We start from the raw sequence: 13,734 nt of genomic DNA, 5'->3' as shown, positions 1-13,734 counted from the left end.
TTTGGAGGAAAGTCATGTCGTCAGACCAAAAAAAAAAAAAAAAAAAAAAAAAGCTATTTGGCCACAATGCCCGGCAATATGTTAAGAGGAGAAAACGGGAGGACTTTAAACCCAAGTACACCATGCCTACCGTCAAGCACAGTGGCGGTAATATTATGCTGTGAGGCTGTTTTGCTGCCATTGGAACTGCTGCTTTAGAGAGAGTTAATGGGATGGTAAAGAAGGAGGATTACCTTTAAATTCTTCAAGATAACCCAAAGTCATCAGCCCAAAGACTGAGTTTTGGGCACAGTTGGGTGTTCCAACAGGACAATGACCCCAAACAGACATTAAAAGTGGTAACGGAATGGCTAAATCAGGCTGGAATTAAGGTTTTGGAATGGCCTTCCCAAAGTCCTGACTTAAACCCCATTGAGACCGTGTGGACAATGCTGAAGAAACAAGCCCATGACAGAAAGCAATCACAAGAAGTGAATGTCAACTTTTGACCACAACTGTAGCAGTGGTCCACAACTTTTCTATACCACAGAATGGTTTATTGTCTGACTATATTCTCATGGCCCAGCTCACTAATAAAATCATATACTTAACAATAATAATAAGCCAAATCCTCTGTGTGCTCGCTAAATTACTACGCATCGGAAAAGATATTCAATTAAATCTCATCTCTACACTATTTTTACTTACAGTACATTGTCTACAACATTGCTCTGGCTGAAAGATTTCCCATAATTGTCCATTAAAACATTGTACAACGTGGAAACTTGAGTAATTATAGTGGGATAATAAGACAAAATCTGATGCCTTTTCTTTTGACATCTACAATTCTATCGGCCTAGTGGTTTGGATTTAGCCATCTCACTTCTGCAATCCGGGATCGATTATAGTTGCAAGCAAGGCTGAGCAAATGTGCTCAGCAATAATTGTTGACCAACCAACTAAGACCCACAGCCCGGTACCAGTCTGCAGCTTGGTGGTTGCCGACCACTGGTATATTGAATGTCTGAAACATTAAAAAAAAAAAAAAAGTTAAAATGTTGTATCGAAATGATAACCCTATGTTGTATGTAGCCTGACGAATTCTGATTGATAATTGGCTCATAATTGACATGTGTTTATCAACTGCGTCTCAGCTTAAAATGTCACATGACGACAATCTTTGTATGGCTGTTGTAATAGCCTTGACCAACTGTGACCATGTTTACGTGCAGGAGTCTTTCAAGGTGGGGTGCGTCTTTTGAGGTGTCTTTATGAAGTTAAAAGCAGAGTATTTTCTCTGTGAAGTATATGTTTACATTCCCAACTGAATTCAAATAGATTTATTTATACAGGGTGGAAGAGAGAATGAGGTTTGGACAGTGACAGTACTTTTCTTAGTGTCGCGCGAAAAAGGTAAAAGTAAGAAAAGGCCTGTTTCAAATGCAGTCTAAATCCCAACCCAAACACCAAGAATAATGAAAAAATCAGAGGTTATTTGAGTGTGTCTAAGAAATGCATGTACTTGCATGCAATGATGACCCATGCCTGAACATGGCGTCAGAGAGTACAAAAGTTCAAAATTCATAGAGCACCTCTAAGGTCAGAAAATTTAATGAAATCTGTGGACAGATCTGCACATTTGGGTGAGGCTGACTTTACTGACATTTAAAAGTAGTACCTGTTCTCTCAGAACACATGTGAGTGAAAAATAAATTGTGCTTGGGCACAGGAAAAATCAATACTTTAATCATTTGCGATAAACTGAAAGTTTATTTATTAATGAATGCCCGTTTTGTTTGGGTCATTTGAAACCGGTTTAAGAGCAAAATAAGATTTATGCCCGCGTTTACCTTGCCTTAAAAAAACAAGATGTTGTCAACTTTTAGGTTTCAAACAGTTTATTGTTTGCATCTAGGTTCCCTACTTGAAATTTCTTAAAAAAATAAGGGGTATATACCCTCGAAATGTTCACTAAAGAAAGATGTCTTGACTAATTTTCAGCAAGTCCATCCAGCTCTTTGATGCTTGTAGCTGTAATGCGTTTATTGTAAACTTATCATGCTTATTAAATTATGTTTTTTCTTAAATTTGTGGGTGTCACCCGAAAAACAGTTCTTTCTACCTTCATATTTGTATTTACTGTACCACATCTAATATGATTAGAACAATGTATAATATTTAGATGTCCCTCTAATTTAAAGGGTTGGCACGCAACTATTGAGGTTAAAGTCTTACAAATCCTACCAAAGTCCAGTGTTCAATTCATGAATCCTTGAGACAGTCAACATTTAGCACAGCTTAAATAGCACTTTTGCCTGCAACTACACAGCCTGTTTGAATGTTCCTTTAATTGATCATAATATAACAATCAACCAGCTCAGGGTGTCCGCTGCCCACTGCTCAAAGAAGGCTAGGATAGGCTCCAGCACACCTGTGGCCCTAGTGAAGATAAGAGGTGCAGAAAATGGATTTTAAATCTGTTTCAAGTTAGTTGAGCGTGACAACCCTTAGCTGGTGCAATGCTATAAATAGTTCGAACCCAACTGTAGCATGTTTGGGGATGATTCTGCTTGGGTTGTTAGTAAATAAAGCAGGTAAGAATTGCTTTATGACTGAAATTGGTGTAATTTCCTATCATATCTTGTGCTTCATTCCCCAATAAGCAATATGTGCTGCAAAGGAAATTACACAAACCTGGTATGTAAACATCAATTTGCAAGTAGAATTACAAAGTAGTTTATCAGAATTTATCATCCTGTGACCTAAACAGCAGCGCTGGACGCTGTGCCATGTAAGACAAGCTTTTAGATTAAATTGGCAATCTCCAATAGCGCTTGCGATTTGGTGATGTAATGCACGTGCCAAAGTGGTTTGTGAATGGGGGCGCAACCAGACGGGCAGCTGGGCGGCTGGAAATTGGATTGTTTTTTTTTCGGTTCTTTTTTTTTCTCCCTTTCCATTTTTTTCTCAGTCCATATGGTCTCCTGGTTCAAAATCAAACAGTGGACAGAGAAATTGATTATGTTTTAATTAAACGTAACCATATCCACCTTGGAGAGCCACTTGGAGAGAGTAATCCATTTAACGCACAGCTGTGGTCCCCGACCAGCCAAAGACAGAATGCGGTGGCAGGAAAACCAATATCAAGGATTTTTAGGATAATAGAATAAACAAAATAAAGGTAATAGAGTTGTTTTCATAAGTCAAAGTGCAGCAGCATCACAAAGTGGCGGCTAGAGGGAGGCCTGCGGAGTTTAATGACGTGAAATTAATAGATTAATGAGGAAGCTCGATGACGGGCTATGAGGCAGTCACCCAAACCTTACTGCCGTGTCCCAGATTCATCAGTACCCCACACAAGAAGGAAAGCATTTCAATTTGTGTCCCCACCAAATCACTTTTTTGACAATTGACACTTCCTTTGCGGTCAAGCTGAAGGCCACATTGCACTCAGATGTCAAGCAGGCGTTCCTCAAACTAGACCAGGACGAAGTCATAAAATTAATTACAGGTTTCTTCGAACACACCTGGGTAATCTTTGTTCTAAAGCAGACACGTTTCATGTGATGCATCCCGTTAAAAACCTGTTTAAAGTCAGAAGCGTCCACTTTGAGTTCAAGGTATATACAAATATATAGAGCGAGACATTTGCATATTTTTGTGAAATAATACACCACACAGAGTGAAGGAAACTTTGGCTGTAAATTTCATCAACTTCTTCGCCTTTATATTTGCCAACTTATCGAAATAATTAGTTCCAAAACATTTTATTCTCTGTATTTTGAATCACATTAAACACAAGCGTATGAGCGCAATACGGCAATACTTGGATTGGTTCGAAACTCAAACGTCTGTCGCTAGAAGACACCCTGTATTTCCACTTATTAATTGTGTCGGCATGGTCGATTCAAAGTCAATCCATTTGCTGAAGCTATTGCTCTGGATCGGAGCCTTTCCCTGCCGGTTAATCATGGGCGAGAGCTGCCTTGCACTTTTAACTGGTCCCAGCCAAATGTAAACAAAAAAACACATTGTGAACTTAACATATACTACCATTCAAAAGTTTGGAGTCACTCAGACAATTTTGTGTTTTCCATAAAGATGTCATTCTTTAGTGTATAAAATGAGTTCTCCAATGTTTGTGTTCTTTTTGCCCATATTAATCTCTTCCATTTGTTGGCCAGTCTCGGATAAGGCTTTTGCTTTGCCTGTAACGCCAGCATCACAGAAGTCACTGCTTTACTCTGTTTCTGGGTACTATTAAACAAAACTGCTAGTTGAGAGGACATGTATGACATTAAAATCTCAAACTAGACATTCTAACGTACTTTTCCTATTGCTTGGTTGTGCCGTCCACTTTTCTTTCTACTCTGGTTAGAGCCTCAATGTACCGTTCTCGGAAGGGGGTAGTATTGAATTGAATTGTCTTATTGTCCTTGATATTTATGTAGTAAAGATTTTAGACAACAAGATTAGAGATAGCACTCCAGGGTAAGCTTGTGATAAAGACTTAATCGAGAAAAACAAAGAGAGAAAATAAAGACTTAATAGAGAAAAACAAAGAAAGAAAACTGTCTGGATAAAAGACAGGGAAAATAGTTTTTACAACATATTGCTTAGAGGCTGGCCTACGAACTGAATTGAAATGTAATTGTGCATCATAACAGAAGTGCAACAAGAAGAGATCACATTTAGCAAAATAATAGAAACTGTTGTAAGAGCTCTTCAGGTTATTGGCAATTTCTTGCATGGAATACCTTTAATATGTTAGAACAAGCAAAGACTGTCAAGTTTCACATGAAAGTTCTCTTTTTTCTGGCCATTCTAAAAGTTGAATCACACTCACAAATGTGATGCTCCAGATACTTGACGAGCTCAAAGAAAGGTCAGTTTTATAGCTTCTCCTACCAGTTAGACCATTATCGGCTCTGCTAACATAATTGCACAAGGGTTTTCTACTAAACTCAATGTTCTATTAAAACTCTGAAGTGCTGGTTGCTGGGAATGGGTTTCCATACTACTATGTAGACATTGCATTTAAAAACAGACATATGCAGTTAGAATTTACGTAATCATTCACGACGTTAACACTGTTATTTTCATTGAAAAAAACTGTTTTTCCCTGAAAATAAGGACATTTCTAAGTGACCCTAAACTTTTGAATCATAGTGTCAGTTTCAATACAGACAAATCATCAACCTATTGTCCATGGCTCTTGTGACAAATTAAGATTTTAACATAGGTGGTAAATCAGTTTGTTGCATGGGTTTTGGACCAGTAACCAATCCAAGGCGAATGTCCAGCTTTTAAGAACTGTAACAGAGTATAAAATGGATGGATGGTGACATTGTTATTAATGGGTTGCTTGAAACTAAAACATTGTCCCTATCCCACTAATTTCAGTGGATTTGCAACATTTTTTTCATCTCCAATAAATGAGGCTTGACATAGTTAAACTAGTAGAGTAGGAAAAAAAACCCTTAAACCCTGAATATCTTTCTCTTTCCTTGCAATACCACTGTGAGATAGTTTATGTGACTCTTGTGGTGGGGAGTTGAATGAGCAAAGACTAAAAGGGGTGATTTGGTCAAGACGCTGAGAACAATGGTGGGTCTCCAAGGGAGGGTTAATCCAGAGGAGGCTAATTAATTTGGTGAGTGGGGTTACAAGAGGGGGTTGGTGGGGTCGCACAATGACGGATGGTGAATTCACCCCGCGCCCTCTAAAATGAAACGCCTGAAGACGTTGGTGGGCCAGCTCGCCAGCTGAGCTCCTGCACCTCACGGGATCATTTAATGCACTTAACATTTAGCCTTTATTGATCTATTAATTGTAGGGTAGGTGGCCATGGAACCTACACCACCTGCGTGAATAAAGCATCTTTACTTAGCTAAGTAACTCGGATTTGCATCACAATGGTGATTCAATCTTTGAAATAAACTATGGATGTGATTCCCATGCGAGCCTTGTGTGTGCAAGTTTGTAAAGCCTATTTTAATTTTGTTTTGTGTGCTCAGTGCAACTTCATAGAGTGATATCACGGCAAATGATGAGTCAGCCTAAGCCCTTCGCGTTTCCTCTTTTTATAGAAGCAAGCAAAAACGGCAGCAACAACGTCACAAAACAATGCTTTCTGTTTTTAAGTCATTCTCTGTATGAAGCCCAGGTTCCAAAAATTGGCCAATAGTGTATACGAGACATTGATTTCCAGAAATTCTCCATTTATTGCATTGATAAGATATGCGTCCAATCAAGTGGTCGTGATAGTTGGAAAGACAATTAGAGTGTAAATTGTATCAAACATGAATACATTGTTTGTGTAGTAAAACAAAGTCAGCTTTAAAGCCACAGTTTCGGCCCAGCCTGTAAAATGAACGTTTTCAGGCAAGCAGCAAACAACATACTCAATGATTACAATCCCTTTATTTAGGTTGTGTTTTTGATTTTGCCAAAAGAGTGTAGATGTTTTGAAGGTCTTTAATGCATCCAAACAAAAAAAAAATAGTGATCATACTACTTTCTCATTTTGATCTTAAAAAGAAACTCTTAAATTTTGATATTAGAGAAATCAGCTAAAATCTCTATCTACTCTTTTTTTAAGGCTTTTCTGTCTTCCAGCCACGGAGTTTGGCCAACACACATTTTTTACACGACCGAAACAAAAAACTGGCGGTTTATTGTTGTTTCAAAGACAAAAGGGATCTCTAAATGTCTTGTAGTAAAAATAAACACATGTTTGAATGACCATTTCTGAATTGCGATGCTCAGCAAAAACATCTCGTTTTTCATTCAAGGTTGTCAAGATAAAGTACGATGAAGATCGGCTGACTGTTTTGTTTGCCCAAGGTTTGCCATCTGTCAGTTTACACAACGCCAAGGACGATGACGCACATATGTCTACCTGTAGGTTGGGCTAATATCAGCAATGCAAAATCAAACAACTCATCACACTTTTCTTTTGTTTGTCAATTTGTTTCTCTGTTGAAAATTGAAAAATCCAACATATCGGCTAGTATCACAAGCATGCCAACATGATTGTGGTAGCAAGTCAATTTCTTTCGTTAACCATTTATTTTTAAATGGCCACCCCTTAGATTGGTACTAAAAATCACAGTGTGTGTTTTTCCTCCCGGTCACGTGGCGCTTATTGGGCCGTCTGATGAGGGGAGGAGGGAGTGTAGATTTAAGCAATCCCTCCCCAAGTCATAATCGGGCTGGAGAAGATGAAAGCTATTACATAACCGCGACTCACGCCGAGAAGAGAGGAACGAAGGGTAATTGCACTTAGAGTTCTTGTTCTTTCACTGCTGTCTTGAATAATTCACCGAAAGCTGCGAGGCCTGATAGAAAGTTGCCCCTCCTGCCCCCGTCCACCCCCCTCGACAAAACCCCAACCGCTGCCTCTTCGCGGTATTGAAAGTTTGATGTTTTTCTCTTCGCATCAGACGGATTGAAAGGCGTCTCAAGGCAATGAGTCACGTCGCCCGTCCAATTGGGCTCAGGCGAAACTGCAATCTCCGATTCCCATGCCACGTCGTGGAAAAGAAGATTGTTATTGCTGTGTCATGAATCAGTTCTGTGTGACTTGACTATGAAGTAGTAGATGTAATGAGGTGGAAACATTTTGGTTGGGCATTTGACTCCTTCATTTTATATCTTACAGGAGGGACGGGTAAGTACAGTTATTAGTATATCGGTGTCCAGCCAATCACAATCTGTCTTTTAATGTATCAGTACTCACAACATCTATTGATGTTTGGTATTGTTTGTCAATCTGTCTTTTAATGTATCAGTACTCACAACATCTATTGATGTTGGTATTGTTTGTCACTTGTGTGGCGGCTCTGTATGGTCAGCAACTCAATGTAAAAACATAGTTTCATTTGTCCCTGTTCACTGTTTATTTGGTGTTTTGTACCGCTTTAATATGAACAAGACAGGCCTACTCTAATTTTTGTAATGTAACAGTTTTTCCCCAGTGAATTAGGATCTCATCTCATCTCATCTCATTAGCCGTACCGCTTATCCTCATTAGGGTCGCGGGGGGGCTGGAGCCCATCCCAGCCATCTCCGGGCAGTGGGCAGGGGACACCCTGAACTGGTTGCCAGCCAATCGCAGGGCACACAGGGACAGACAACTCATTCGCTCATTCACACCTAGGGACAATTTGGACCGGCCAATTCACCTGAAATGCATGTTTTTTTTTGGAACGTGGGAGGAAACCGGAGTGCCCGGAGGAAACCCACGCAAGCACGGGGAGAACATACAAACTCCGCACAGGAAGTCTGGAGCTGGATTTGAACCCACGACAGGTTCCCATGACATGAACTGTGCCGCACAAGCGCTAACCACTGCGCCGCCGTGCTGCCCGAATTAGGATCTAGTATGGCTATTGTCTCACACACACACACACACACACACATGCCACGGCGTGGAAAAGAAGATTGTTATTGCTGTGTCATGAATCAGTTCTGTGTGACTTGACTATGAAGTAGTAGATGTAATGAGGTGGAAACATTTTGGTTGGGCATTTGACTCCTTCATTTTATATCTTACAGGAGGGACGGGTAAGTACAGTTATTAGTATATCGGTGTCCAGCCAATCACAATCTGTCTTTTAATGTATCAGTACTCACAACATCTATTGATGTTTGACACACACACACACACACACACACACACACACACCGCTGCCCGTCAGTGCCAGGATTCGGCTAATCTCAGAAGAGCGGGATAGCGCTTTACACTGTTTTGTTTTTGGGAGCAAACTTCTACACAAAAATGGCCTTTAGAGGAATGAGTGCCACAAGGCCGTACTTGCCCACAACACACCACAGGAAGTGGTACCCCTACGATTCAAATGGTTAAGGAATAAATATTGTCTAAATGAATAAAAACAATTCACCAAAATATTTAAATGTTTATATATATATATGTATATATATATATATATATATATATATATAGGGCTGCAACGATCAATCAAAATTATTGACGATTGAAGTGTTGGCAATTAATCATCTCATTGATTCAGCGTGTTGCACAATTTATGAGCCACTGAGCACGTTAACAATGCTAAATGTGCTTCAATCAAAATCACTAATTCCAATGGAATCTTCATCCTCGGCCGTAACACTTTTACCGGTAAACAACGCCTAGTAGGTCCCAAACGTGGGAGCAAGGTTTCCTTATTCCGCTTTTACGACAAGGTCAAGGTTGAAATTCTCAAAAGAGGCTTAGAAAACCCTCTTGGTGTTTAGTGTAAAATTAACATGAAAAGCGGTGTAAAATACATGTAATTAAAATTGAAAACTTGATGTTATAATAATAGGTTAATAATTTCACATTAACTCTCACCGGAGTATAAGTTGCACCCCGGTGCAGACTATGAAAAAAAATGACTTAAGGTCGGGAAAGTAGGTAATTTGTTTTGGGAGGGAAATTATGTCAAAGAATTTTTACTGTGTGTCTTTTTGTTTCAGAGATGATTTCTGTTGAAAAATGTATTTAAATATACTAATGATATTGGCACTTGATACCTGTTTAAGTATTGAGTAGTTGAGTATCCATACTATTCTGAAAAACTGTATCAAACATCCCCTCACTTACCCAAAAATCTTTACTGCTGCCAAATATTTGTATTCGGTTTGATGTATTTTTCTATAAATTGTTTCTTTATTTTTACATGTAATCAATGTGTAATTATTTTGGCTGGAGCATGAGAAGATATAGTTTGTACAGAAATAAGAAAATATGTTATAATATTCCCATCAAAAAAACAAAAAAAGAAACATAATAAGAATCAAAATTATTTTCCAACATGACCCAAAAAGTGTACTTTAAAAGTTATCTGTTTTCTTATTTAAGCGTATTTTACCTTACTTCATCCATGTTTGCACTGTTCGACAGATAGTTATAACAGTTTGTTGATTTAATTATTTACTCCCCAGAGGGGAAACCTAGTTTTTGCTTCTTTAATCATGTGTGGTTGGATCATGGCAACCAAAATTGATGAGTTTCATTAACATTATAAGTCTCAGACTTTTTCACTTAATTTCTGCACTATAAGGCGCACCGGATTATAAGGCACATCTCCCCACAATAGTCTTTTTTGATATACATTTCAAAAATAAAGCAAATGGAATTGAAACTACAGTAAAAGCAAGGGTTGCATTAAAAATGCATTCACGTTAGAATATTTTCCTTCATAGAACATAAATCATCTTCTGGTTTCTCTAAAATAATTTTAGCAACAAACAATTACCATGTTAACCACATGAGGGCACTCAAAGACCACCTCATTTGTTTATCAAAGGCAGAACAGTTACAGTATCATTTAATTGTACCTTTTATTTTCAGATTTGTATCCGCCATATTTTCCTTTAAATGAGGTGCACTGGCTTGTAAGGTGCACTTTCAAAAGTGTGGCCAATCTGTTGTTTTTGGGTGCGCCTTATAGTCCGAAAAATAAGGTACTAGCTTAAACAACTAAAAGTGCCTCAATCTTATTGGAGTAAATAACTTACAGGGGCGAGGCGGCTTCATTTGGAATTAATTGCAAACAAGTTGGCCCTTAATGGCTTGCAAAAAAGGCTTAAATGGAAGTGTTCCATTAAAGCCAGGCACTCTGATGGCATGAGACATATTCCCGCTAAGTGTCGCCTAGTGAAAATGATAACTTGCTAATTTATTATTAATAGGAATTAATGGTTTTCACTCTGCCGCATGCACATCGATCCGTGATACTCTACACTGCAAAGGAGGCTCTTAAGCTGGGTAGATTTGGGAATTCGCAAATTGTAAGACACCAAAAAAAAAAAGGGAAAAAAAGCACACTGAAGCCGGAAAGCTGTTAGCTGCTCTTATTTGTCAGACAGTTAAAATTCTGTGGCTTGTCTATCATTTTCTTTTACGAACAACAGTTTTTTCACACAATAGACCTCATTTGCTGAGTTTTCTACACTATGCAAACCGAATGTTTTGTTTTACTACCCATCCAAATATTTGCAATTAACTCTTGCAGAAACTCATCGAGAGAGTCTGATTTCTTGTTTACAACAAGTTTGCTTGTACATTAAAATATGCAGATGGATATATGCAAATCCTCCAATCAAGCTCCACATAGTGTCTTTACACTGCAAACACAATCTTACCCAATTGGCAGTTTAATTATCTAATATTAAGGATGATGTAATTGGTAAAAGTGAAAAAAGATATGTCAGGAACATAAATTGCAGTCCAGTTAATGTCTCTCTGATATGACTCTGGATAAATACATTCATTTTGGCAACTTAATTTTTGAATACTTGACCCTGAAAAGACACCCCAACCTTTTTTTGTTCTAACTTCAAAGCAATCTTGTTAAATATCATCAATTTCAATTTAATTTAATCCCTTAAATAACCCAGACGCGTACATAGCCCTCGCTTGACAGCTCATGGCAAACGCAACTTCGAACAGTAGATCGTGTTAGAAGGTACACATCCTTCAAAAAAAGAGTTTGAAACACTCTTGCTGAAAAAAGATGAGTGAGTGAGCGTGCACCTCGAGTGAGGGAAAGGATTTGCATAGGTAGGCTTATATGTTTTTCACCTTATCCTTCCATTTGTTTTCATGTGACAAATGTCTGACAGCTTAGAAAATGGGTCACAGGAATGGGGAAAAAGGTTTAGGAAAAGAAGTGACAAAACCAAAACAATTTGAACTTTTCAGGGGTCTTACAAGAACACCCAGTCCAAAATGTATACTGTGAGGATAAAACAGTACATGAGTATGTCTATTCTTGTTCCTGCCATAACCCTAACCTGTGGTTGAAATTCTTATTTAGATCATATAGGTGGGTTGGTGGCAGATACAATAAATGCTAGAATATAATTTTTGTTTTTGATATGATGAGGTTCCTTACCTTTATCCTGGTGAGAGTCTATAGCTTTTCCCCTCTTTTTGTTTTAATTAACACATGCTAGCTAAGAATGCCTACTGCTAAGGGTGGACAATGTGATTACTGTTTTCAAAAGTTGCTGGCTGCCTTATAACAAACGTCTTTAGAGTGTTTGCTAGCTTTGGCAAATACTGTCGCTGACAGGGATGCTAGCATTAGCGCTGCCGCTCAGTAGGTGACTACCGCATACCGACCAGGCAAAACGAAAGTTTAAGAATAAAGCCCGTTTGTTGCTTATTATCAGAAAGTATATTTGTAACTTTAGTATCCTAGTGTACAAATAAGGCAGTGCTACCAAATACGCTGAATCTTACACAGTTCACAACACCAGGTTATAATGAATTATGATATATGCATTTTCTATGAAAACTACGAAAAAATAATTTCTATTTATCTTATTGATTGTTCTTTGGTTAATTATGTTGCCTTAGTGACATCTACTGGATACTTGCACTCCCGAGTGCTTGGTTTTAAAAAATGTTTGATAACGGAAAATTATGTTTTCAGTAGGTCAAAACAGGACACATTCTGAATGTTTTCCAATGAATATATATTTGTTTTGTAATTTTACCAAATAATCTTGATTTTTGGAAAGCGACCCCCGCAGAAACCAAGGGATTACTGTATTCATTTTGTATATGTAACAATTTTGTCATAACAAAATCAGAGGGCAGAAATGTGTGTGAAATCCAGAAGTCATTTTGCTAAAACAACAAAGAATTCATTTCTGGGGAGGGTGGGGTGCGATGGGTACGTATGCATGCTTTGCGTGTGGACTTAATGTCTCCCAACTACACTGAACTCTTCCTGCCCTCCACAGAGGGCCGCACCCGTTGCGATCGTGTGTCAATGCGACAATAGACACACACCACGGCTTTCTTTACCGGCACAATAATATGAGCCGTGCATGGTACAGTCACGAGCACGTCTAGGTCTGTGCTCGTGTTACATCCTCGCAGTCATGAGGGAACACCTAAACCGCTGAGGCAAGGACCCACACTGTCACAGTCATACACGCACACGCAGGGTGGAATCATTATGTCCACAAAGGAGACAGCAGCATTCCCTCACTATGGCAAATCCTCCAGAGCAAACCACAGAAATGTAGCAATGGCTGCCAAAATTTGGTCCGATTACTTCTACTGGCATTGAGGCACATTTTTTATTAGTTTTTTTTTTCCTGACTGGACTGCTGCTCTGTGACCTCATGTGATGCAAATAACTAACATACAGTTGTGGATTATTCTTTCGATTAGTTTCTCCTTGAATCTGCAAATCTGATTTAATTAATTTTAATCACAATGCCTGTATTAAAAAACGGGACATTATTACTAAATCAAAATTCTATGTTTGAGTTGTAGATCATGCAGGGATCAGAATGGAGATTTTCATTTTCAGCTGAAATAGCCAGGGTCCAGGGGCCGCAGGCCCCTACCAGGTCCAGGGCGGAGCCCGGTGGGGGGCTCAGGGGGGCAAACCCACCCGAAGCCAACGGCATTTATCTTATTTGCTATGTGAAAATTGCACTAGAATGAATTAAATCCAACAAAACAGAAACCATGTATTTTTTCAGTTTTAAGATGTTTAAAACAATTGGGGGATTACAATGTTACAACCATCACCATTGTTGTTGTGTTTTGATGATGAAGATGGACCTTGTATTTAGCTACTAATCAACAATATATATGAAAATATATACATTAATAACCATTCATCATTAATTTGAAAATAGAATGCACAAACTGAACATGCTTAAAGAAAATACATGTCAGTCTGTGACAGTCTTCTCCAGCCATGACCACTTAAATTTATT

At 38.6% G+C, this 13,734-nt stretch overlaps 1 protein-coding gene across 11 annotated transcripts in view; it reads left to right on the top strand.

Annotated features, from left to right (window-relative positions):
• LOC148373607 (receptor-type tyrosine-protein phosphatase F-like) overlaps positions 1-13,734 on the top strand; it is a 317,971-nt gene that overhangs the window by 118,392 nt on the left and 185,845 nt on the right. The gene's annotated exons all lie outside the window — the stretch shown is intronic.

Source organism: Urocampus carinirostris, chromosome 1 (assembly GCF_059441175.1).
Source record: "Urocampus carinirostris isolate Australia breed hairy pipefish chromosome 1, RoL_Ucar_1.0, whole genome shotgun sequence".
NCBI lineage: Eukaryota > Metazoa > Chordata > Actinopteri > Syngnathiformes > Syngnathidae > Urocampus > Urocampus carinirostris.
Note: the sequence above shows the minus strand (reverse complement) of the source record. Positions and strands in the feature narration are given on the sequence as shown.